General features: G+C 30.2%; 1 long non-coding RNA gene across 1 annotated transcript in view; it reads right to left on the bottom strand.

Moving 5' to 3' along the window:
* LOC116413421 (uncharacterized) overlaps positions 1 to 22,900 on the bottom strand; it is a 28,386-nt gene extending 5,486 nt beyond the window's left edge. The window contains exons 1-2 of the long non-coding RNA XR_004224098.2: positions 22,734 to 22,900; positions 20,962 to 21,099 (exon numbers count right to left, since the gene is read on the bottom strand). This is a non-coding gene — a long non-coding RNA (uncharacterized LOC116413421). The remainder of the gene's footprint in view (positions 1 to 20,961; positions 21,100 to 22,733) is intronic.
* Between the last annotated feature and the right edge of the window lie 773 nt (positions 22,901 to 23,673).

The following is a 23,673-nucleotide window of genomic DNA, read 5'->3' as shown; positions in this document are numbered from 1 at the left end:
TAGTACGTGTATACAAACAAACTCTTCTGATTCATTATCTTAATATACAGAGATAGAATATTTCTATTATATTAATTCTGGAGATAGCGCACGGGACTATCTAGCCGCAAATTATGTACTGATAGAAAAAAGTAAATAGACGCAAATTTTCTAAACATTCATACTCTGTATATAACTGTGAACTTTCAATGCAAAAGATGAGATTGTAGTAAGTTGTTACACTATCAAAATCGTCACAGATCATATCGCAAATATAGTAAAAATATTGTCTCTTGTATTTGCCTGATTGTTTAAAAAATACACTTGAATTGAGAACAAGTTTGTTTTTAAATAATTATCTTCCTAGGTACTAACTATGATGCAAATATCGATTCAAGGAAAACCTGTAACGCTATTTTTTTTTTTATAGAAAAGTGGCAAATAAGTGGCTTGTTTGATGACAAATAGTTACCGTTACAGGTGCCTGATGTTGGGGCCATGAATAGATCAAAGACGAAAGTGCGCGTTGTCAATCCTGAAGAAACTTAGTATAGTCTCTTGAAAAAACTTAGACAGGGAGCTCATTCTATAGCATAATTTATGTTTACGTGTAATGAAAACTGAAAGAAAGAGTAAATAATATTTGTGTTATGATTCAATATAAAATGAAAACAATAATTTTATCTACCGTATATAAACCGGTTATTCACCCTCAAACTATCTGCAGATTACGGTTGGTATAACGTACCTGTCATAATACTATTGTGAGATTTGTGACCTACTTTTTTTGTACTAGATTATACGTTATAGTAGACATTTTCTTCTTATAAGTCTATAAAGTGAAATTATTCAACAGTACAAAGGTAAAAGAAATTATAATATGTGCATTTCATCATCAAAACTGTCTAACGAGTGAATATTAAGACTATTGCAAATACAAAATTAATCTTGTATTATATTTATGTACGATCGCTATTTTCTCATTATATCTTATACCTACAGGAATAACAATAAATATTTATTCACTATTCACTAACTTTAAATATATATTGTCAATTCATAAAGATATTGGATGTTTGTTACTTATTACTACTTACTTATGTTTATATGACTAATGGATTTTAAAAAAAAATATTACATAAATATATATTTTATATCCTAAATAAACATGTAGGAGGACGCTTAGTCCTAATTTGCGCATGCAAAACTATAGAAGCCATGATATAATTATCTTTAGCTATAATCTAGAATACTATATTATCAGACATTTACCTAAAACAATTTTTAATCCAATTGATTAGAAAATTTAATAATCATTTACAGTGTAGCAATAATGACAATTAAGTATCTACTTAATATGTATTTACATAAGGTGTAATAAAAAGTGTATACCTAACATTCTATATAAATAGAAAATCTTTGTCGTAACACAATTCATATTAGTGCGTAAAATTTCTTGCTATTTCATAGACCATATACATTTTGGTTTCAGGCTATCTTTTCCAGAGTTACTAATAGGTTTGTAGAAGGGTAATTCGTACTCAATCGTGCATCTGTCGCTAAGCAATTAAAGCTGTGTTTCGAATTAAATTGTGAGGTTTAACAATGAAATTACAGGATAGAGATAGATACAACATCATAGTACTCAGAAATGCAATGTATATTCATCACAAAGATGTTCATGGTACTGTTCAGGTATATAGGTTAAGGTACTACTCTTTAACAGTTGGGCCGTCAATTTCTTTGCCATTTCAAAAAGCATAAAGATAAAAAGATTTGGTGTGACCCTATTAACATGAAGCAAGGACCCTTTAATTACTTCGGTATCAAAATTTATTCACTAAATATGTAAAACATTGTCATTTAATGACTGATCCTATTAAGGTAGGCAATGATTAATACATTATCGAGCCAAACTGGTCACGTGCTCGTAATTTGGTGAACAGATCACGTCAATCAATACTAATAAATAAACAACCTTGCATGACCATTAAACCCAGAATATTATTGTATAGATCAGATCAATGAACTATTATCCAATCGTGATTTCTGCTTATGCAAGTCCTTGATACTCGATAATGAAATAACATTATAGAGGTTAATAACCCTTATACTAGAAAGGTAGCAATTTTGCAATTTATGCTAACCAGTAGTAAGCTCAAATGACGAAATTTGAGATATCTACAATTAGGTAAACTTATGTCAGGTGGCTTTTTTTTTAAATAATTCCAATTTTATTTTACATACTAAATTAATAATATAATAAAATTATATCGTAAAAAAGTATATACTTCAGTATTTTTTCTCCAAAATTAGCCAACAATAAGCAAGATAATCATCCTCAGATAGTATCAAAAGCATAACTGTGGTTGCCAACCTGTCTGCCAATCGTGGCAACTACTGGAAAAACCCTCCAATAGGGGAAGGCCTATGTTCAACAGTAAATATTTAATGGTTGATATGAAGCACGAAAATAAGAAAAAGTAAATCAGTTAATTTAAAATTGATAATATTGAATCAATAGCGGTTAATTTTTGATTAATTTTCTATACCCTACACTCAAGTATATTCATTGCTGTCACTTTACTACGAATTAATTTACGCATCTGAATAATAGTTCCAACAACAGCTGATAATAATAAATTGACAAACTACGCTTAGTGACAATTGTAAGATTTAAAAAATATTGATACAGATTCTATACTCGTACAGGTACTATCGTAAAATCTATGCTTATAGCGGTTGCATCCATTGTTTAATATTATAAATTCAAATATTAAAGTGAAGTATGAATAATAAGGATTCTACACTTCTATTACTATCCTTACACTAAGATTAGTAGACAAACCAATCCTCTCAGTAACGAGTATGAATACAAAAGTTTCTGAGGATGTTTTAATATTTGGTCATAGAATAATGTTAGGTTGGGTAGATTTATTTCTATGTACTAATTTTCATGCAAATTTGTTTCGCTATGCAAGTATTAAATATTGAAAACACTATAATATGCACATTTACAGTAAATATTTGTATTTAAATTAAAATAACTAAAGATATTGTTACCTATCATTTGAAAAATAAGCACAAAATTATTTATAAATTAATTATCCTAATCTACTTGCTGTTAAAACAAGAGATTTTGTTACCTAGTTATAAAATAAAATTAGTTATGCAGTCTTGTCGGAATAAATAAAGAATGAAGAAGCAATGCAGACTAGCATCGATAAAAACTGGCTAGACATTTAGAAGAGATTCTTAGAAATTGCCCTACCACGTTATATTTATATCACTTTTATTTAATGTTCCTGTGTGTGTCTATAATTGATCTAGGATTTAACCTTCTTAACCAATAAGTGAAGATGAATAACCTCATATATATATAAACAAACTTTGTGAACTATAATTTCTGTACAGCAATGCAATATCAATTATTCTACAAGCTATCTTGTTTCAACCTAATTTAAACGAAGTAATATAAAATGTGAGCTCGATAGCTACATAACAATTTCCTTTATTCTTTAGTTGGTGATAATACTATATACATAAACTAGTTATATTAATATTGGACACAAATGCTCTTTATTTGTGCCACACTGACAAAAACTTGTTTAACTTTGTTACGCTGCTGCCCATTGTCCGTGATACTGAATGAATCACGGGAAGTCATTAGCTAAATTAAATTTACAAATGTAGGTACATATTTAAGTGAAGTACAATTAAATGAGGCAGAAAATTCACATGGAAGTTCTTTGTTGCATTATAGGTGGTAAATTTAAATTCTTAGGTGTTGTTTAAAAAAATAAATGTCTTCAAATAAATTAGAATAAATACTAAAAATTCCCTTGAAGTATGTGATTTTTTTTTTATTTTTATATTAAATCTATAATATTAAAATATTTTGGATTTATTATAAAAAAAAATATGGTAAAGGAATCATACAGAGTGAAATAATTTATAACCTACTTGGCATTTTTAGATATATTTCCAACAATTTTCATGAATATTATTTTTTATAAATAATAGTTATTAAGTGCACTATCCATATATCCTGTATGTTACTTAATTGCCGTATCTTCAATCATTTGCACCTTCAAACAACGTCAATTATTGGAATTCATTGCTCTCTGCTATGTTACAAATTAAAAATGTAGCTTTTAGTTAGGTATCACCCAGTTGCTATGCAGGAATAAATCCCGTCTAAGCTATAAATCCGTTGTACATTACTATATCTACATATAAAAAGATCTACTAAAAAACTTAAAAGCATTTCTTTTACTCTATAGGGGACTATATAAGTATTTTATTGATCCTTTGCCATTTTTACTTCTTTAATAAAACTTTTAATACCTGCTTGAATAGGTACCCCTAGAAATGAATTCGGATTATACATAATACAGATTATACCCAGTCGTTCTTTTAAAGTTGGCCTTGTAATTTTGAAGCATTTAGAGGTCGGAAGGGATAGCCTATTCAGGGTTATTTAATTGACGAGTTCGTACAATGGCCCACGGCAAGTTCAAGGATTTAACCTACAGTTTCATTAGTGCAAACATGTATTGAGCTATTTGTTTATTATAATATGATAAATTATTATTTACATACTTTCAAGATATATTTAACTGACCTTAGAATTAACATTGCTTGTCTAGCTCGTAGTTCAGGAAGTTATCTGATGTAATAAACAACAAATAATAGCATTAAAAGTATTTTTCCGTGTTAGTATAAAAATATGTTTATTAATGATATTTTTTACAGTACTGAGGTGGCAATAAGCATAAGGTCCATCTGATGGTAAGCGATTACTGTAACCTATGAACGCATCAATAATTTACTTGTATATTTGATCACGCTATGAAATATTAAACTATTATTAACTATGCTGTAAAAAAAAGATCCAAGTATATCTATATCTTAAAAATATTATCTTTTGTAATTACACTTTTTTAAGTACTTAGTATAGTTATCGATTTACAAGATACTAGCTTTATCCTGCAGTTTCATTTGCGTATGTTGTGATAAAATATATATCGTGTGTTCAGCGGAGAATTAAGCTCGTCAGAGATCCGGGGCTGCAAAAGCTGAATTGATATAAATTCTTAACGCTTCTAAGGTTTTTATTCAACATCTACATGCATAAGTTTTATGTTTATTTAGTTAAAATTTAGCAAATAAAATTTAAGACTTTGATTTAGACTTAGACTTTATTTAGTAGTAGACTTTATTTTACACAACTTATTTTACAAAAGAGGGGCATTTGTTCTATTTACGGCATTGGTTCAATAAAACCAATATTATTCAAATGCCGTTTAACTAAGGCTATTTTTTTTTTCTGTGAGAACTGTGTAAAAATTTATAACATAGTCTATTCTGAATTTATCTAAAAAAAAAAACGGTTTAAATCTAACATAAAGCACATTCTTATTATTTATTATTAATTAATGTATGTATTTAATGTATGTATGAATGCATGTATATGTACTTAAATTATATTGTAAATTTAGTCATGCATATTTTCAATTTATGATTTTATTGGCTACAATAAATAAACGCAAATTTAAAACGACACCTTAATACGCCACGTGTAATGTCATCCGAACTAAAACGCCAAGGTCGTAAGGGATGAATAGGCGGTCTCGAGAGCTGCGTTCGCGCATGATTGACGGGTATTCATTGTGACCCTGATATTTGGTGGTATACAAGTTACCATTGTACTCGTTAATGTTGTAACAGGCAGATGTATAGCGCTTTAGCAAAAAGATTGTCTATTGTTTAGCTAACTGATAGAGTAGACCTTGACTATATTTAATAATAATTTTAATGATTTATGTATTTTAATACAGCTATATATTATTTACATACCAAAAGGAGACTTTGTACAAAAGTTGTTTGCTTGGGTACCTCTGTCCCATTCGTATTTTAACCGTGAAGCAGTTGTGTTTGCATGGCTGTGTTTCGGTTTGAAGGGTGGGATCTGGCGTGAATTTACAGGATACAGAGGAATAACACCTGAGTCCTCAGGAATGGCAACGCATGGGGGTATTATGGGCGAAATAATATACTCTGTTATGTCCATAGTACTGCTCATGTCTATAAGCGATGGTTATCACTTTCCATCAGGTGGGCCGTCAGCTTGTTTGCCATTCTAAGTTGTATAAAAAAACATATTTCTTGTGCTGATATAATAAAAAATATGAATATGATGTCACCAGACCAGTAGTATTTGGGTCAATGTAGGCGCGTCATCAGGTCAAGGTTACCATCTCCGACATAATCCTGCGACCTTTCTTATATATGCATTATAATCAATTTACAAATATCCACATTGAAGAATGAATGCCAATTTATTAGTTTATATGAATTCAATTAATTTCTTTAACACAGTCATTAATGTCACAATTAGAATGGTATTTTAGTTGCATTATTAACACAATTTTAGACTGAAGACAACTTGAAGCGGCTAAAAGCAAAAAATAAAAATAAAACCGAAAGGGATGATATAATAAAGAATTTTGATAATTTTCGAGTAAAAATATAATATGACAGTACCTTCTGGAAAGAGAGGGCATTTTTCAATATTTAATACATTTTTAAAAAAGCATTCAATACTAGTATTTATACTATAGACAAGCTAAGTATTAATGATATTAATTGGGACAAAATCTGTCTTATATATTAAAATAAAAATTAATATACATAGCAAATGAAATCACAACTACTTCATAGCAGAAATAAAGGTAGGGCAGAGGTATGCATGCAGACGAGTTTTGTACAGTCATCTTCTGATATAAATCAAAAATTAAAAATTATTACTGAAAATTGGAATTACAGAAACTAAACAAAATAAATAAATAAATCCATTGCTAAAAATTATATTGAACCTGACTATGATAGTATTATAATTTCATTGTTAGGAAGAAGTTTTTGTTTCCAAAAGACACTAGCTTCTCTCTATCTGTTTTGCATGGGACCGACGTCAGATTATACCGATTTAAAATGTTAAATAGTCACATATTTCAAATTCGACGCATCTCGCATTCTCTCTCAGTCGCATTCTCGACGCATTTTTTTTATTTGGTGAATTAATATTTGCACTAGTTATGTTCGCGTTTTTGTCTTTATAGTAAGGATATATTGATAAGTAGTTAGTAACTTAAGTCCTACTCTATTAATTTTTAGACTTTTGCACTGCATGTTTCATGGTTTATAAGAAACAAGAATTAACACGATTATTTACGTAAACTTGGTAATTTACTTGAACCCAGTACAAAAAAACATTGCCTCGTTATAGTGTACAGTCGTTAAATACATCGAATAAAGACACAGTAGTGCTGTGTGCAAAACCCCTCAATATCCTAATGATCCCATGTCACAAATTTGTGTGATGTGAGATAATGAGTGGATAGAAGAAAAAAATCTGCCTCGAAAGCGAAGATATAACAGCGCTACTTCAGTCTACTCTAGACTATAGTCGGTGAAACTTGGTCGAAATGTTGAGATAATTCAGGTAAATTATTATAGTTTACCTAAATCATCGCGTCCTACCTTATGCCAGTAATATGTTTATTGCTATAGCTGTAAAAGCATCAAAAGCAAAAAAATAAACTCATTTTCACACTTATCATAAATACCAATATACCTGTATACAATTTTAATAATTCCCAGTAGGTAGTATAAAAAATGTAAATAAAATACTTGATTACTTATGCATTTATTACAATGCGCGATTTCATAATTTATTGCGGGACCTTCCCGCAGAGTTTGGGACGGTTGGCCATCTTATTTAGTAACATAATATACATATGTATATATGATGAAAAAGGATTGCATATTTACATTTTATCGGCAGGTTTTAAAGTTACCTACTTATTTCTAATATCACAAGTCTGAAGTATTTTTTTATAGCACTCATATTATCAATGAAACTGAAGAATTATTCCAATGTAGTTAATAGTGTATTGTAATAAAGTTTAGAATTGTATGTGCATTCGTAAAAAAAATGTTGCGACAGCGTGCAAAATGAAATATGACCTTACGCACCGCAGTAGTATAGTTACGCAAACGAATCTTGATTACCCAATTGATCAAAAGTTTTATTCACTTGTCTAATTATAATTCAGAAGCTTGTCCCTGCCCTACCCCTTAGGATATTCTGTATTTTAATGAAGTATTACTAGGTACGTGCTTGTTCAATCTTTCACGTATTTTTTCAGCATTATAACAGATTCCCTAAAGAAAAAAGGAACTGATTGTATATAAGGTTTCTTATAAACAGAATAATAATAGCTTGTATTTTTTATTTTCACTTTTATTAAGAGTATTTTTAAGTTTCTTTTTGATTTTATTATATTAATAATATTGCAATAATGATTACAATACTTATGTAGCTTTAGAAATGCACACAAAACCTGTATTAATAACAAGTGTTTTATACTGTTATATAGATATGTCTAACATAATTACAGTTTTCTAATCTCAATGTCTAGTTAGTATATAATTCTTAATAAAAAACACTATACATACTTGTAGTTACATAATGCTTACAAGGTTAAAAATAACAATGTTGACATTAGACAAAAATAATATAAATTATAATAGTGTAACTTTTTACAAAATTAATTATTAATTAATTGCTTTTTCATTCAATTAATTATAATAATAAGATATGAAATTCCTATATCCATAATTTTACATTTTTAGTTTTTTTCAGCATGCCAAATTAGTAGATCTACGTCCATCTAAGGCGGCCCTACCGCTATCTCTTCCCATTCACGCTCAATATATCTCTTTAATAAATAATTCTAGAATGTATCTATTCTATAATTTTATCATACATCCTTTCTAAATGACCTTGAATGAAATATATGTAAATAGTTATTTATACCTACTAATATTTGTTGTCGGGAAAATAACAACAATTCCATGACCCCGGCATTGACAGTCGGATACCTACTGATAAGCATTGCATTTTCTAATGGCCTGTCTGTGTACTGTCATAATAAATACATATTACATCATAATAAATATATACCATTAGTAATTGAAAACATACTGATTTGTTAAATCATTATTATAATCATCATCACCATATTAGCCGTTGCTGTCCACTGCTGAACATAGGGAGGCCTATAAGGGGAGTTTTGCTAACAGTTGCCACGCGTGGCAGCGGGTTAGCAACCTCAATTATGCTTTGGTGATGTTTAAAGAGGAACGCTGCTATAAACCCTCAAACATTAAGTTCCCTTAGTTGCGTCTTACGACACCCATGGGAATGAAATAGGCGGCCAATTCCATGCCGGGATCACAGGGCGGCATTCAACATTAATATACGTTATTTAATAAATTATTATTATTACATACCTAGTCCATTAAATAAATAAATAAATAATCTCCCAAATCTAAGATGGGATTAAATCATTTGCATGTTATGTGTACAGAGACAGAATTTAAACTGTTTAAAAAATAATAATATAAAAAGTCATCATAAGTCACCATTGCCGAAGATACTGAAACTTCTAATGCGAATATGACAGTTAATGTAAAAAATTACTCATCAAATTTATGTATTTCTATAATTGTGTCAATCTAGAGAATATAAATAAAATGCAAATTTTCGAGGTAAAACAGAACTATTTGACAAAACATATTTAAATATGTAACCTATTTGTATATACCATACGGTCAAAAGTTAAGGTTATTTTGGCACTGAATATTTTTAGAAATCAAGTAAGTATTACAAAGTATAAATAATATCATTATGTAACAGTTTCATATTATTATGTATAGTTAATTTATGAATGCTAATTTTCCAGTTGTTCCTAATCAATTTGATTCAAAGTTGTTGATACAACCAATTATTACACTCGTGTTGATGCGTACTAACTTTGTAACGATTGAAGCTGATATTTGTCTTTACGGAAAAAAAAGAACTACTTAGGCACACGAATTCAATTTCTAAATTTGAATATTTTTAATCTAATACGACTATGATGTTGCTATTTTATTTTTCAGAGCAAAATGTACTTGGTCGATAAATATAAGATACTGTGTTGTATCTCCGTGACTGGCCCCGTGTGACGCGTGCTTCGATCAGATGCAATGAGACTTGATAACAGAGGTAACGCTATTGTTTCTGTATTCTTGTAATGGGGTCAATGGCGTGTATTTATTGTACCAAATGTTCTTGTCCGGTCTGCTTCAGGGATTTCATGTTTAATCAGCAGCTGATACTGGATCAGTAAATCGGTAGGTACATGTAATTGTGGACAAGCTGTAAATACCATTAGATACCTTCATTATTCATAGATAGCATAGCACAAACATAGATTTAAGTAAATGTTGCAGCGCCAATTTTATTTAAGTGTTAGTTTTGAATAGTGTCAAACAGAATATGTAATAAATTTAAATATATGTCGAAAACTTTAAAATTGATTCGCAACAGCATGTTATATGTCATATTCTTCTAGCTTATTTCAGAGCACTAAGATATGATATGCCTCCTTTCCAATGACGTACTTATTTTTTTTATATAATTTGCATTTTAATTATATCTAAGTATTAGCCTATTTGAACTCTATAATTCAGAATTTCTACATAACATTAATTTCAAAAAAGTTTAGAGAATTGATAAATATACATTATATATGATATTGACAGCATACAAGCTTAATATTTATTTTATTTATTTATTTCATTTTATACTTTATTGCTAAGTATTACCAAGTAAATAAATAATAACTATTAATGAGAAATGATAAAAAAGGCGGCCTTATCGCAAAGTTATCTCTTCCAGACAATTTTTGGATAGACAGAGGTTTTGAAGCTGACAGTTTGAGCTCACCGAATAGAGGCAGGTACTCGTAATGAGTTCCATAGGCGAATTGTACAGTAAAGGATTTAGGAAAAAAAAAGGAAAAAGAATGAGTGGGAAATTAGAGGCGGAGGTTATTGACACTACGTTAAGTATGATTATTAACCTTATTGAGAAACACGAATCGGTCTTTTATATAATTATAAGCAGAGAGAGGATATGTAAATTGCGACGAAAACGGATAGGGAGCCACTTGAGTCGAGTACAAAATTGACAAATGTGATCATATTTGCAAAAACCAAATATAAAGCGGATACATAAATTTTGAAGACGCTAAAGCTTATTTAATTGTTCTTCGGTAAAGCCTACATAACAGGAGTCATTGCCCATTCTTGACTATGCCAGTCAAGAATGGCCAGGAGTAAGGTGTATGCGAGTGCAATTTTGTTAATAGGGAGGAAATTACGTAATGTATTCATTGTTGGAAATTCCCACTTTGAAAATGTATACAACGCTATATAAATGTATGTAATGTATGGAGGAAAGGATTGAGAAAAAAAGAAAGGGAACGTTGGAAATGCATACAGGCAATCAGTAAATAAGAGGAATAAGAAACGTATGTGGGAAAGTAATGAGGGGGTGGGGGATACTATAGTTACGGAAAGGACTAGCACACTGCAGGGGCTCAGGAGGCCGGGGTCGCATACCCGTATGCTCTTATTCTATAATCGGTCAGATTTCTAGAGAAGGACACCTCTGACGCAAGTGATAGTATTAATAAATAAGGCAAATAGAAGAGGAGATAAGATGCCACCCTGCGACATGCCAGCTGACGTATGATGTTGGAGATATGTTGAGAGAAGTCAGCAATCTTAATAGTGACACTTTTAGTTGACATAAAAATTAAAGTACCTACTTACTGTTATTTGCTTCATCTATCTTCATCTATATCTGTGGAGTTAGAACATACTACACTGTAGATATTACAGCTTCTAAGCATCTTACTAATATAATAAAACTGTAACAGTACATGGAAAATATTTAAAAAAAAAAATATGAAATGGGTTTTAATAGGAGCCATAAAAGCTAAAATAATAATTATTAGAAATTTATCTGTCTGTCAGTCTGTATGTTTGCTCCGGCATTGCGTAAGAATTATTGAACCAAATTAAATGCAGTTTTCACTGTTGTATTTCTGAAGCTCTAACTTAAAACTCGTATTTTGTTTTGATACGCCATTTAGAAGCAGTTTATTTCATAGGTTTTCCTACTTCTGAAATCAGTGTCTACAAAATAGCCGACAGAAAGCCAGTAATTAATAAGAACTTACATATATTTATTATTACTATTATTCATGGCCCTTATTCGAGCACCAAAATACAGTAGTAAAATAATAATCATTATATTAGCCGTTATATGTTCACTGCTGTAAATTGGCTGCTATAAGGAACAAATAGTGTAATGTAATACTGAAATAATACGACAGCAGAATTACTTATATGTTGATATGAGTCTTTTTATATTTTATCTTGAAAATCCGCGCTTACAGTTTTATCGATAATGTAATGGCAGCGCATTGCGGTTTTTTGCTGTTACATAAAATCCCAAGGCTGCTAGCGAACTTGTTAGGAGCAAAAATGTTGTAGAATAATTATGACTACTGAGTATTTGCAGTACCTATTATACGGTATCATGTGTGCTTAACGGCGAATAATTTCAGGTTTCTAAAAATTTGGTTATCTCATTTCAAGGCATATAAAATGTATGGTTATCTGAACTTTAAACGAATTAATTATCTATCTTTACGTATAACGGTTCAATTAAACTAGCTTGATAATTAATAGTTAAAAAAATTATATCAACATATGATTATTTTAAAATTAATGATTATTTTTTTTATTGTTATTTCAGCCGTTACTATTCACTGCTTAACATAAGCCTTCTCTATAAGGGGAGTTTTGCCAGTAGTTACCACGCTTGGCAGGCGGGTTAGCAACCGCAGATAAGTTTTGGAAATATTTTAAGAGGGACGCTATTGCACAACCCTCGCTCTCCCTAAGGGGTGGCCTATTCTATGCCGGAACCACACTAGTAATAGAGGCTGGTAGTAGTAATCTGGATAAATTAGAGTAATTCAGAATCTTGGTATATGTTACTATTCATTGTTGATAAATGTTATGAATTAATTATTTGAGCACATTTTATGTATACTGTGATAAGCAGGTTTATATGTATAGAATAAAAGCTTAGAAAAATAGCACTTTACGGTTCACGTAAGTGTGCAATATGCAAGCATTACGCAACCTTATGGCGTCACAAGGATAATAGTGTTCACCTTGACCTTAACTAATGTCAACACGACGCCGGGCTGCGTCTGCGCGCGCCGCCGCTTATATAACACGTGATAAACTCTTGCACAGGAGACGCACGCGGATTGGTACGTTATAAACATCAGTTAATTACAAGATAGGACGTGAGCAATTTTTTTTATTGAGTAATGGAGTCTATTCTAATTCTATTAATAGTGTTGGCGAGTTGTAATATTGTTGTCAGTTAATCAATCTTAGTATCTATGGGTAAATAGTAATGCGAGTTTTATTTTTTAATAAGAATTATTATGATAGGATAAAATAATAATAGCATCAGATCCGTACTAGATTACATTATAATTCTGAAAGTGAGTTTATTCGCTTGGCAACAAATTTTCATGGAATTTGTCCTACATATACCATTTGGGACCAAGAAGGACATGGGCCAGTTTTTATCATGATCTGCCAACAAAAAACTAGTCAAACTATAAAGGTGAAAATGAGTTAATTTATTTGTTACTTTGTTAACTCGTGGCACTTCGATCAATTGTCATTAAATTTGGCATAACACGTAGTAACCTATTCAGATGGAGAAGGACATACCGACGTAAGTTTTTATTCCAATCTATCAGTAGGTAAGTCTCGGTCACGCGGTCAATCCGCGTGATATAGCCAGTAAGATAATATTTTTTACATTGTTAGATTCAACAATAAACATTCATCGTAATTACATTGTTATTGTTAAGCGTCGTCAATATTTGGATAGAGTAATTTTAATTACTATTATTAAAGATAAAATTATTGTTATTTTAGGAAAGAATGTAAGGTTATTTCTTGAATATAGAATTTTTTTTTGGAATTTTATAATATAATATAAGCTCAAAAGTAATATATAGAAGCCAGTATAAACCAGACAAACAAATAAATAGATATTATATGCCACAAACTAAAGTTCTACTTCAACTATCTGGCGGTCTTCCGACTTACGTTTTTCAAGGCCATTTCTTCACGCTTTGGAATCAATTTCCAAGAGCAGTATTTCTGAATTGACACTATTATCTTTTTTAGTAAAGAACAAAAAAAGTTTTTTTTTTTTAATATAAGGGCGGCAACACACTTGCAATTCCTCCGGTGTTGCAGGTCTTCATGGGTGGCGGTAATCACTTACCATCAGGTGAGCTGCAGGCTCGTTTAGTTCCTTTGTTTTAAAAAATTATAATAATAAAATGAATTATTTTATTTTAAATTTTAAGGAACCCAAAAGCTATTAAACATTTTTCATTTTATTGTTTTACACAAGAGAAATCGAGCCATTCCTTTCGAGACAGACTTGTAACCAGCCGACGTCTAGACACACTACCTATCTATCCTTGAAGCAGTTGTATATCATCAATCAAGCTGTATATAATACCACCTACACAATAATCTTCTCATGCGACGTGATACGCGGAAGTGCAATACAGCAATTGCTTCCTAGATGTTTATAGTTACTTAAAGGTACGAGTACCTAACGTTCTTTACTGATATTAGTATTGATACTAGTGCAATAGAATCACCTTGTATCCAAAACTACATTAATAAAAATATTATATATTTTTTTATTAATGTAGCAGTATTATTTCTTTATCCACTTATAAAACTATAGAATAGTATTATACTATAAATAATATAATATATACTAGAAATAGTCTTTATTCAAATAAACTTGATTACAAGCTCTTTGAAATCCTCCATTTTTTATGATTATACTGCTGGTTTCAGTATGTAATGATTTGCTGAGAAGAACCCGCAAGAAACTGTACACTTACTCTTTTCAAATTATTATGTATCCAAGTATGTATATGTATATGTAGTATCAGTCAATTATCTTACCAATAGGTATTTATCTAGAAATCTATAAGTATCGATATGTCTAGAAAACGTAATAGGTAGAATTATAGGTCCTATGTACGATTTATGGAAATAAATTTGTCGAAGAATACAATTGAATGAATAAATTTTTTAAATTTTTATTTCATTTCACAGTTCAAGTGGTAAATAATATAGAAGCAATAAATATCAGTTAGGTGACCTCACATCTTATATTCATATGATAAGGATGTATTCAAAGCTCGGGTGACCATGTATTACAACTTTAAAAATTAGACATTGATTTTTCAAATTTGAAAAATTGACAGTTTCAAAGAAGTAGCATACAGTTGATTTTGAAAGGTTTTTGTATTTTTCTGTAATTACTGTGAAAAAAAGCTATATTTTTTTAATAATTACTTAATTTACGTGTTTTCTTTCTACGGTTATAGTATAAAGAGCTCTTCGCGAATTACATTGTTCTAAAACTAAAAATAATGTACGTATTTATTGGTTTAAGTTTTTACACTGCAATAAAAAATGTAGTGATTACTTACTCTGTGCATTGAAACAGTTTATAATAACCTATGATCCTACCGTTAACTTCTGCAGGTATAAAACTTTTTAATAAAACTTGGTTTAAATAAAAGATGAGTAAAAATATACAATCCACCCAGACAGCCTGTTTTCTAGTTAGTCGCAACGTAGGGTTGTCATGTAAAATAGGTAATAATTTTGGCAAATCTAGATTTTTTTTTAAAAGATTTACACTAAATAGAAATTTATTCTTTTCTTTTTACAGAGTAACATTTGGTTGCCTATAAAAAAAATGCTCACAAGTAAGGGTTTTAAATGCTGGCATTAAATTTTTGTTGTAGATGATGGTGCTATAATTATAGGGAATTGATTCCTTTTGATAAAATCTATACTAAACAGTAGTTTATTCTTTTTTCTCTATGATAAAATAGCCGCAAGTGAGGACATCTAACAACCTTAGGTTGCGGCCAACTGAGAATAGCCTACACAAGTGCACTCTATTATGTTTTAGATCATCTTTCATTTAAACCATGTTTCATTAAAAAGTCTTATAGAAATCAGCAACAAGATGTTATGCTATTATAAAAAAATATCAACGTAGTTTATGTATCCTTTTATTTATGTTTATTAAGCAACGAAATAATTATATTGACCACAATAATTAGCATCATATGTAAAATATGTAAACATTGTTGTTTTTACACATATCATCATACCAACCGTTAACTGTTCACTGCTGAACATATAACCTCTTCTTGTTGGAGGGTTTTGACAGTAGTCGCATTGGCAGGCGGGTTGCAACTGTAGATAGGCTTTGGTGATTTTTAAAAATAAACACTGTTGCCTATTCTTTGACCATTTAGTTCCCTAGTCGCCTCTTACGATATCCACGGGAATAGAAAGGGTAGTCCATTCTATTACGGAACCACACGGCGATACACTTATGTACCTACATATTAAATAATAACTAGTAATGTTCGCTCATTAGAGATAGAGATAGAGATAGATAGGAAATAAAAGTTTCTAAGGTTAAGATTCCAAATTATCTTTATCAATTTTTATCAATCATAAACCGGTTCGTAAATTCCAGTAAATATGTAACCAGTAAATGAATAGTCACACATTCACTATTCTCTTATAATTTTTGTAGTTTTAAAAATTATTTTATATTTAATCTGTATTACTATATATATAAGACTTATTTTCTTATTTATTTTACCAGCACCTGCAACAAGGGCATGCTCAAATAGGTAGATATATCTCACGTTATATTTTTTTGTCAACAAATGTGACAGGTACAACATTCTTATTTAATTAATGTATGCAACTATTGCTTACAATTCAATTAAAGTACCTACTAATGGATTTCAGTTAAGTACGAAATCTTAATTATGTTCCTTTTATAGACTTATTTATTTAATTCAGATACCAAGTTTTTAAACAAAATATATCAATAATGCTTAGTAGTAATATAATTTACTAGCAGTTTTATCATAGCGAGTATACTAAGTGTAAAAAACGAATTTCTACATAATACAAGTATTTACTACTTTATACACAGTAATGATGTTATTATACATTACAAACGATAGCGTATTTTTTTGCTTCTTCTAATGCGGTATCTCAAAAGTTACGACAAACAGCTTCAGCAAACAGTTTCTTTCTTTTTATCAAGAAGTCCTTATTCATATTTTAATTAATCATCTGGCATTATCCTTAACCATCTAGAACTAATGAGTTTAATATTCATATTGATTTTTATATAAGGATGTAAGTTTGATAAAATAGTATCAAATAGTAAAGAATTTTTAATCAAAGTAAAGAGTTCTTGACACGATGTGTATCTAATGTTTATTTATCAATTTCGTATTTTTAGTTTCTCACTTGTATCTAAATGAATGATAAGCATTTTTATTTGTTTACGTGAAAAATTTGATATCTTTAACTCGTAATATTTGCGGTAAAACGTTTTTATATGCTATATATGTCAGTAACAATGACGTGCCATACCTTATGTTACTATATTTTTAAACAATTATCACATGTATGTTTATTAATGTATCTAGCTTAACAGCACAATATCTGTTTCTAAGAACAAAATATAAAGCTATGCTATTTAAGGTAAACGATAAATTTGAATCAATCAATGTTAAAAAGGTTATTTATGGTTATTATTTTGATTTGGAATTTCTGTTATTCTATGAAAAATGTTTAAAATATTTTAAGTATATTCGAGAATGTTCAAGTATCAACTAGACGAATATTAGCACCCCGCGATAGGTAGGTATATTTTGTACAATATATCTTCTTAAGGTGAAAAAGACGCACATTATTTTTTAAGAAAAACTTTGAAAATGAAGGTAAATGAAGAATTTGTAGATGAAAGATAGCTATAACTGGGAAGTAAGAATATGTATATTTGCAGTATATATATTCTGGACAGGTTCTTCTATGATGTATTAAAAAAATATATAGAATTATGCAGTTTTATTAGCAAAAGTTATAATAAATATAGCCCCTTAGGGGGATACTTTGCACAAAAGTCGATTGGTTGGGTACCTCTGTCTCATTCGTGTTTCAACCGTAAAGCAGTTGTGTTTGCATGGCTGTGTTTCAGTTTGAAGGGTGGGATATGGCGTGAATTTACTGGAAGAGGAATAACACCTGAGTCCTCAAGAATGGCAACGCATGGGGGGTATCATGGGCGAAACTGTGTACTCTGTTATGTCCATGGTACTGCTCATGTTTATAGGCGACGGTTACCACTTTCCATTAGGTGGGCCGTCAGCTTGTTTGCCATTCTAAGTTGTATAAAAAAAAACGAAAAATAAAGAATGTCCGTCATTTAATCTTTATAGTGCACAAAAAGTGTTAATTAACAAGTTTTATTTTTAAGTATTACAAGGTAGATGGGAAGTGATTTTTGGATTGAATTAAAATCTCTGAAGAATACATGAATGAATTAACTAATATTCTAAACTAGTTCTATCATTGTAGGTTCCGAAATATTGATAGTATATGTAAATTGACTGACAGATGGCATTAACCAAATGTTTGTTTAAGTTTGCAAGGGAATTACAGGACTAGAAATGAAAGGATGAAATTTTGAAGAAGATAGCGTATGATTGTATTATGCCAAAACTAAGCTTTCTTTAAAATTTTTTAATAACAATCTCTTCAAAGATTTTAATAGAAAAGGTTATAATTAGAAAAAAATAGTACAACTAGTTGAACAAAAATTTGAACATATTAGATCGGATGATCCGGTTATGCAAAATTTAAACAAATATAGATCTTAAATTTGATTTGCATCATTGACTATCAGATGTGATATAAATAATATTGATTCACGGTTGCGTCTCATAATAAAGTTACATTAAATAGTTTAAAGATAAAAACTTAAGCGTCTTTATTTATGCCTGTTTTTTGTTGTGTCCCCTTACTTGTTCATACCGAGTTGATAAATAGGTGACGTCAGTTACGATTGCGTAATATTTTTTGCGTCAAATTCTTGCTTAACTTTGATAAAAAGCTTATAAGAGAGAAGATAGTTGCATTTTTTAGAATAGTCATAAAGTACATAAATATATATTTACTCGTGTGTTTGAAAATTATATTTTAAAGAATCTTAAATAAATAGCAATAATTTTAACTCCAACAAGTTATCATTGTTTAAATAACTACTTGTAGCTAAGGTATGATATTTATAGAACTTCTATATTGGAGCAATTTGTAGACTAAGCCATTGTTGTTAACAGTAAGAGTGTAAGCTAGCACTAACAAAGTGTATTAATTTACAACAATGACTTAGTAAGTTCTGTTAGGATATTTGAAAATAATTATGTATGTCGTTATACATGGAAATAAATTAATAAATTTTATACTATTAAAGAACTAAATTATGTAAATAAAAAATAAAAAAAATTATCATTCATCACAAATCACTGTACACTGATAAGTTTTAAATTGATTAACTTTTTATTTAGAATTTATGATATTTATTAGTTTCTTATATAAAATTGATTTGTTATTACATTATTATGTACTATCGAGATTCTGGTTCGAAGCGACTTACTTTGATATGAAACTACACCTATTGTCTTTGCAAAAAAAAATAATAAGTTCTGACTACTGATGGACTTTGTTGTGGTTTAAATATCATTTCATCATTCATACCTGAATAAAGAATTTATAATTATAATTTCAGACGTAGGAAGGTTCGCAAAATTGTAACGTAAAGTAACGCATTAAATAACAATCTTATCATACATTATGATTTTATTAATTATTTACTAGCTTTTAGCCCACTACTTCATACGTATGGATTTTGCAAGTAGGAAAAGTAATTACATAGGGCACTTTTACATAAGTTTCAAAATAAAACATACACTAATTCTTAAGTGAAATCTTCAGGAATATGAACGTAAAAATCACATTCAGTTTAGTGCAGTACTATTTGCGTAATGCCGGAATAAACATAATATCGATAAACACAAAATTCCTAAAAAATATTGTTTAGGCTTCTATTATTTATACATATTCTATGTACAGACATCGTCTATTTACAATTTGGCTATATTAACGAGATAAGATGTAACAAAATGAAACAGCCTTAGTAAAAGCATTGTATCTTCCACTATGGTAGAGCCACGCTCTTATCCTGTACAACTTTTCAGTATGATAGGACCGACTCAACCGGGGAAGTATCATACCTTCACAGAATTTCTGTGTCAATTACATCCGCGTTCTGCAAAGTGAGTGAGAGAGTCCGGATGTCCACCCTCGCCATAAATTAAAATTCCATGCCAACTATCAAATTCAAATTCAAATTCAAAAATCATTTATTCATGTAGGACATTTTAGCCGCTTATGAACGTCAAATTTTTACATTATAATTTTATATTTACCCTACCATCCAGTTCGGTATATAGATCCAATTGAGAAGAACTGGCAAGAAACTCAATTGAATTACTTTTTTTTTTTTAAGCCAGTTTATTTACAATGTATATTTATATAGGTGTCTATGTCTAACATTAAATGAAAATTCAGTGCATGAACAACTATTGCCATGCACACTCGTCATTCAAGTAATCGTTTAGTGAGTAATAGGCTTTGCTCAGTAAATATGATTTAACAGATGTTTTGAATTTATTTAAGGGTAATTCCAACATATCCTTTGGTATCTTATTGTAAATTTTTATACCTATTCCCATAAAAGACCTATTAACTTTTTCTAAACGATACTTGGGGACAGCAAGTTTGTCTTTAAATCTAGTATTAATATTATGAATATTGCTGAATATCTCAATGAGTAGTGGGTTTCTACCATGAATTTTTCAAAGAAGTTCTTTCCGTGCACAACTATATTTTGGAGCCTAAGCCTATCATAGTAAAACTAAAACTATATGCTACAAACAGACATATGTGTATTTATGAAGAGTAATCAAACAAAATAGGAATTTGGCGCCTACACATACTTACATTTGTAAATCAAGCTCGCTTATTGGTGAAAGCTTTTACTTTTAACGCCACAATTGCCCACAACTGGTTTCTCGGTGATCAGCCGGGTCAAGGCCATGCACTGAGTATCACAAAAAGTGGTTTGGCGCCACGACCAATCTGGACAGGACAAAACGTATAAATCGTCTACATATATATTATATATTACATATAATTTTTGACTAAATGTATTTCACAGAAAAAAACATTATTAATAAAATTTTATGATGTTGCTCGCATACGAAACCTACCTCGCGCGCAGGTGTCGGTTGTTTACAAAATGTCGTCTAGACGTTCCGAGAAGTAGACAATGTTGGAAATAAAACTCGATTGGCTTTTGGGTCGAATTGCTCGCTTCTGGTGATAAATTACAAGGAAACAATGCGGATCGCCCACACAAACTCTCTATAGAGAATAGGGACTCCCTTTCCCGTGGGAATTTCTAAAATCTGTTTTTTCGTTAGTAATTTTGATTTTGTATAGATGGTGTTTTTTTTAATGGACGATAATAGAATGGCAACCCCACCCGCGCTAACGGTATACACTGACAAGGCACTAGTGAGGGATGATAGATAGGAATGAAAAGGAAGGTCTGTTATAGCCCATCCAATTTCAAGAGCGGACCACGGGAAGGTCGTCCTAACAAGGTATATTGCTAATAGTGGGTCTGGTAATCTACGTTACTAACGATACCTTCCCCACTTATAGATGTTGTTCATTGTAAACAGAATTACATTAGGCTTTATTGAGTATGTTACTTTATCCGACATGTTGGAGTGAAATATTCGATGATATCAGGATAGAAAGAGGTTTCAGCCGTCACAATATTCATTAGTGGGCTATACCTGTGATTTTCTATAGATATTAATAAATTATATCGTGTATACAATAGTGAAAATGTATTTCTCGAGAAATAAATTTATCGCTAGTCTAAGAGAGCAGTTTTCGTAATTCCATTGTGAAACTCGAACTTGAATCTCGCTTACTTATCAGTGAAGTTTTGTTAAACAGTGCGAGTATAAAATTTACATCGAATGCTTTTAAGTAAGTAATATATTGCCAAAACCGAGTAGGTATAACACGTTCCCACCCTTGACCTGAGCAGTTGCGCAACTGCTCCCGGGCTGAAGGTGTGTTGCTGACGCAGCCAAGGTTGTTATTGTTGCTGTGCAAATTGACCATCTTTATCCTCGCCAAATTGTTTTTAAAATATGTAGTTGTAACTTTTATGCAATTTTGTATTGCACTTACATTGAATGTTTAAGGAAAGTGGAAATGATACAATAGAATTAAACAAGACTATATACTGCTACTAACTAAATGATACGGAAAAATAAAGTATTCTAATATCTAAAAGGTATGGGAATGTCTAAAGCAGTAATCTAGATGATTCTATCTTCGTTTAAGCCTTGTTCGCCTTTATTGATAATTATCATATCATATATTTTTAAATAAGTAATTAATGCTTTCTTATAGAAACTATATGGCATGTATATAAATTTATTAACATTAAATATATACAAATATAAAATTTCATACTAAATTTATTTATAAGTTACTTAGTTATTTAAAAACACTCGAAGAAAAATACAAACCAAGAATCTTGTCTAAATAGACATGTATAATATAATATCATTCAAAATAACATCAGTAATAAATGACTAAAACACACAGATTTTGATTGACGATATGATAGCAATGATATTAAAATACAGATGGTTACCTACAGGGACAAAATTTAATATTATACTTACCTAACTACATATATAATCCACCTATACGATATTATGTCCCTTGATGGCCCCTATGTAACAGATTCTCCCACCAAATGACATACCTAGCTTGTCTGCTCAAGACATTTATCGATAGCTTCCAAACTTATCTTTTTTAGAACCGGTCCAAGCATGACGTCAGTATTACAAAATACATACATAAATTAATACAGACAATCTTAGTTATGAAGAAAAAACCAGATACAATGAATTAAATGTAAATGCTCGTATTATTATATTTATAGTTATAGATACTTTTAATGAATTACCTTTTTGACACTTACTTAAATTTGGTATAAATTTTGTTTATTCATCAGTAAACAAAACTTATACCAAATTTAAGTAACTATTTAATAACATTCCTACAGCTAACGTTATTACAACTAGAAAATCTAGTTGTACGAAGGTTCGATGTGATTATTTATATCAAAGATAAAATGTTTAATTTGCTTCTAGATGATACTATTATAACATATGATAGGGTTATTGCATAATTATGTATTTTTTCTCTATTAATACCATGCCGGTAGGCTTGCCCCCCGGCTCGTTGGATTTTAATATGCTTGATGAAATATAGTCTTGTCGATTGCGACTGTGGAGAATAATTCTTCACAGCCATGTTTCATATCTATTTGCGACAGTTACCACTGTCCATCAGGTCGGCGGTCAACTTGTTAACCATTTTAAATTGCATTAAAAACCTACATTAATAAAATACCTAAATTCTATGATATTCTCAAGTTTGCTATTAAAAATAAAATTTAAGGCCGTAATTAGAGTACTTACGGAATTTTTTACCTATCGTAACATAAAGATCATATTTTTGTTAATCAAAATGCTCTCATGCGCGCAGCTGATAGGCCTTGATGAAAATGATAATATCATTATGTAACAAGATGAATTTTGTTCCGGCACGCTTTTG

Source organism: Galleria mellonella, unplaced genomic scaffold (genome assembly GCF_026898425.1).
Source record: "Galleria mellonella isolate WM207_F2 unplaced genomic scaffold, CSIRO_AGI_GalMel_v1 utg223, whole genome shotgun sequence".
Classification (NCBI taxonomy): Eukaryota; Metazoa; Arthropoda; class Insecta; order Lepidoptera; family Pyralidae; genus Galleria; species Galleria mellonella.
The sequence above is the reverse complement of the archived record's forward strand: the minus strand, read 5'-3'. Positions and strand labels throughout refer to the sequence as shown.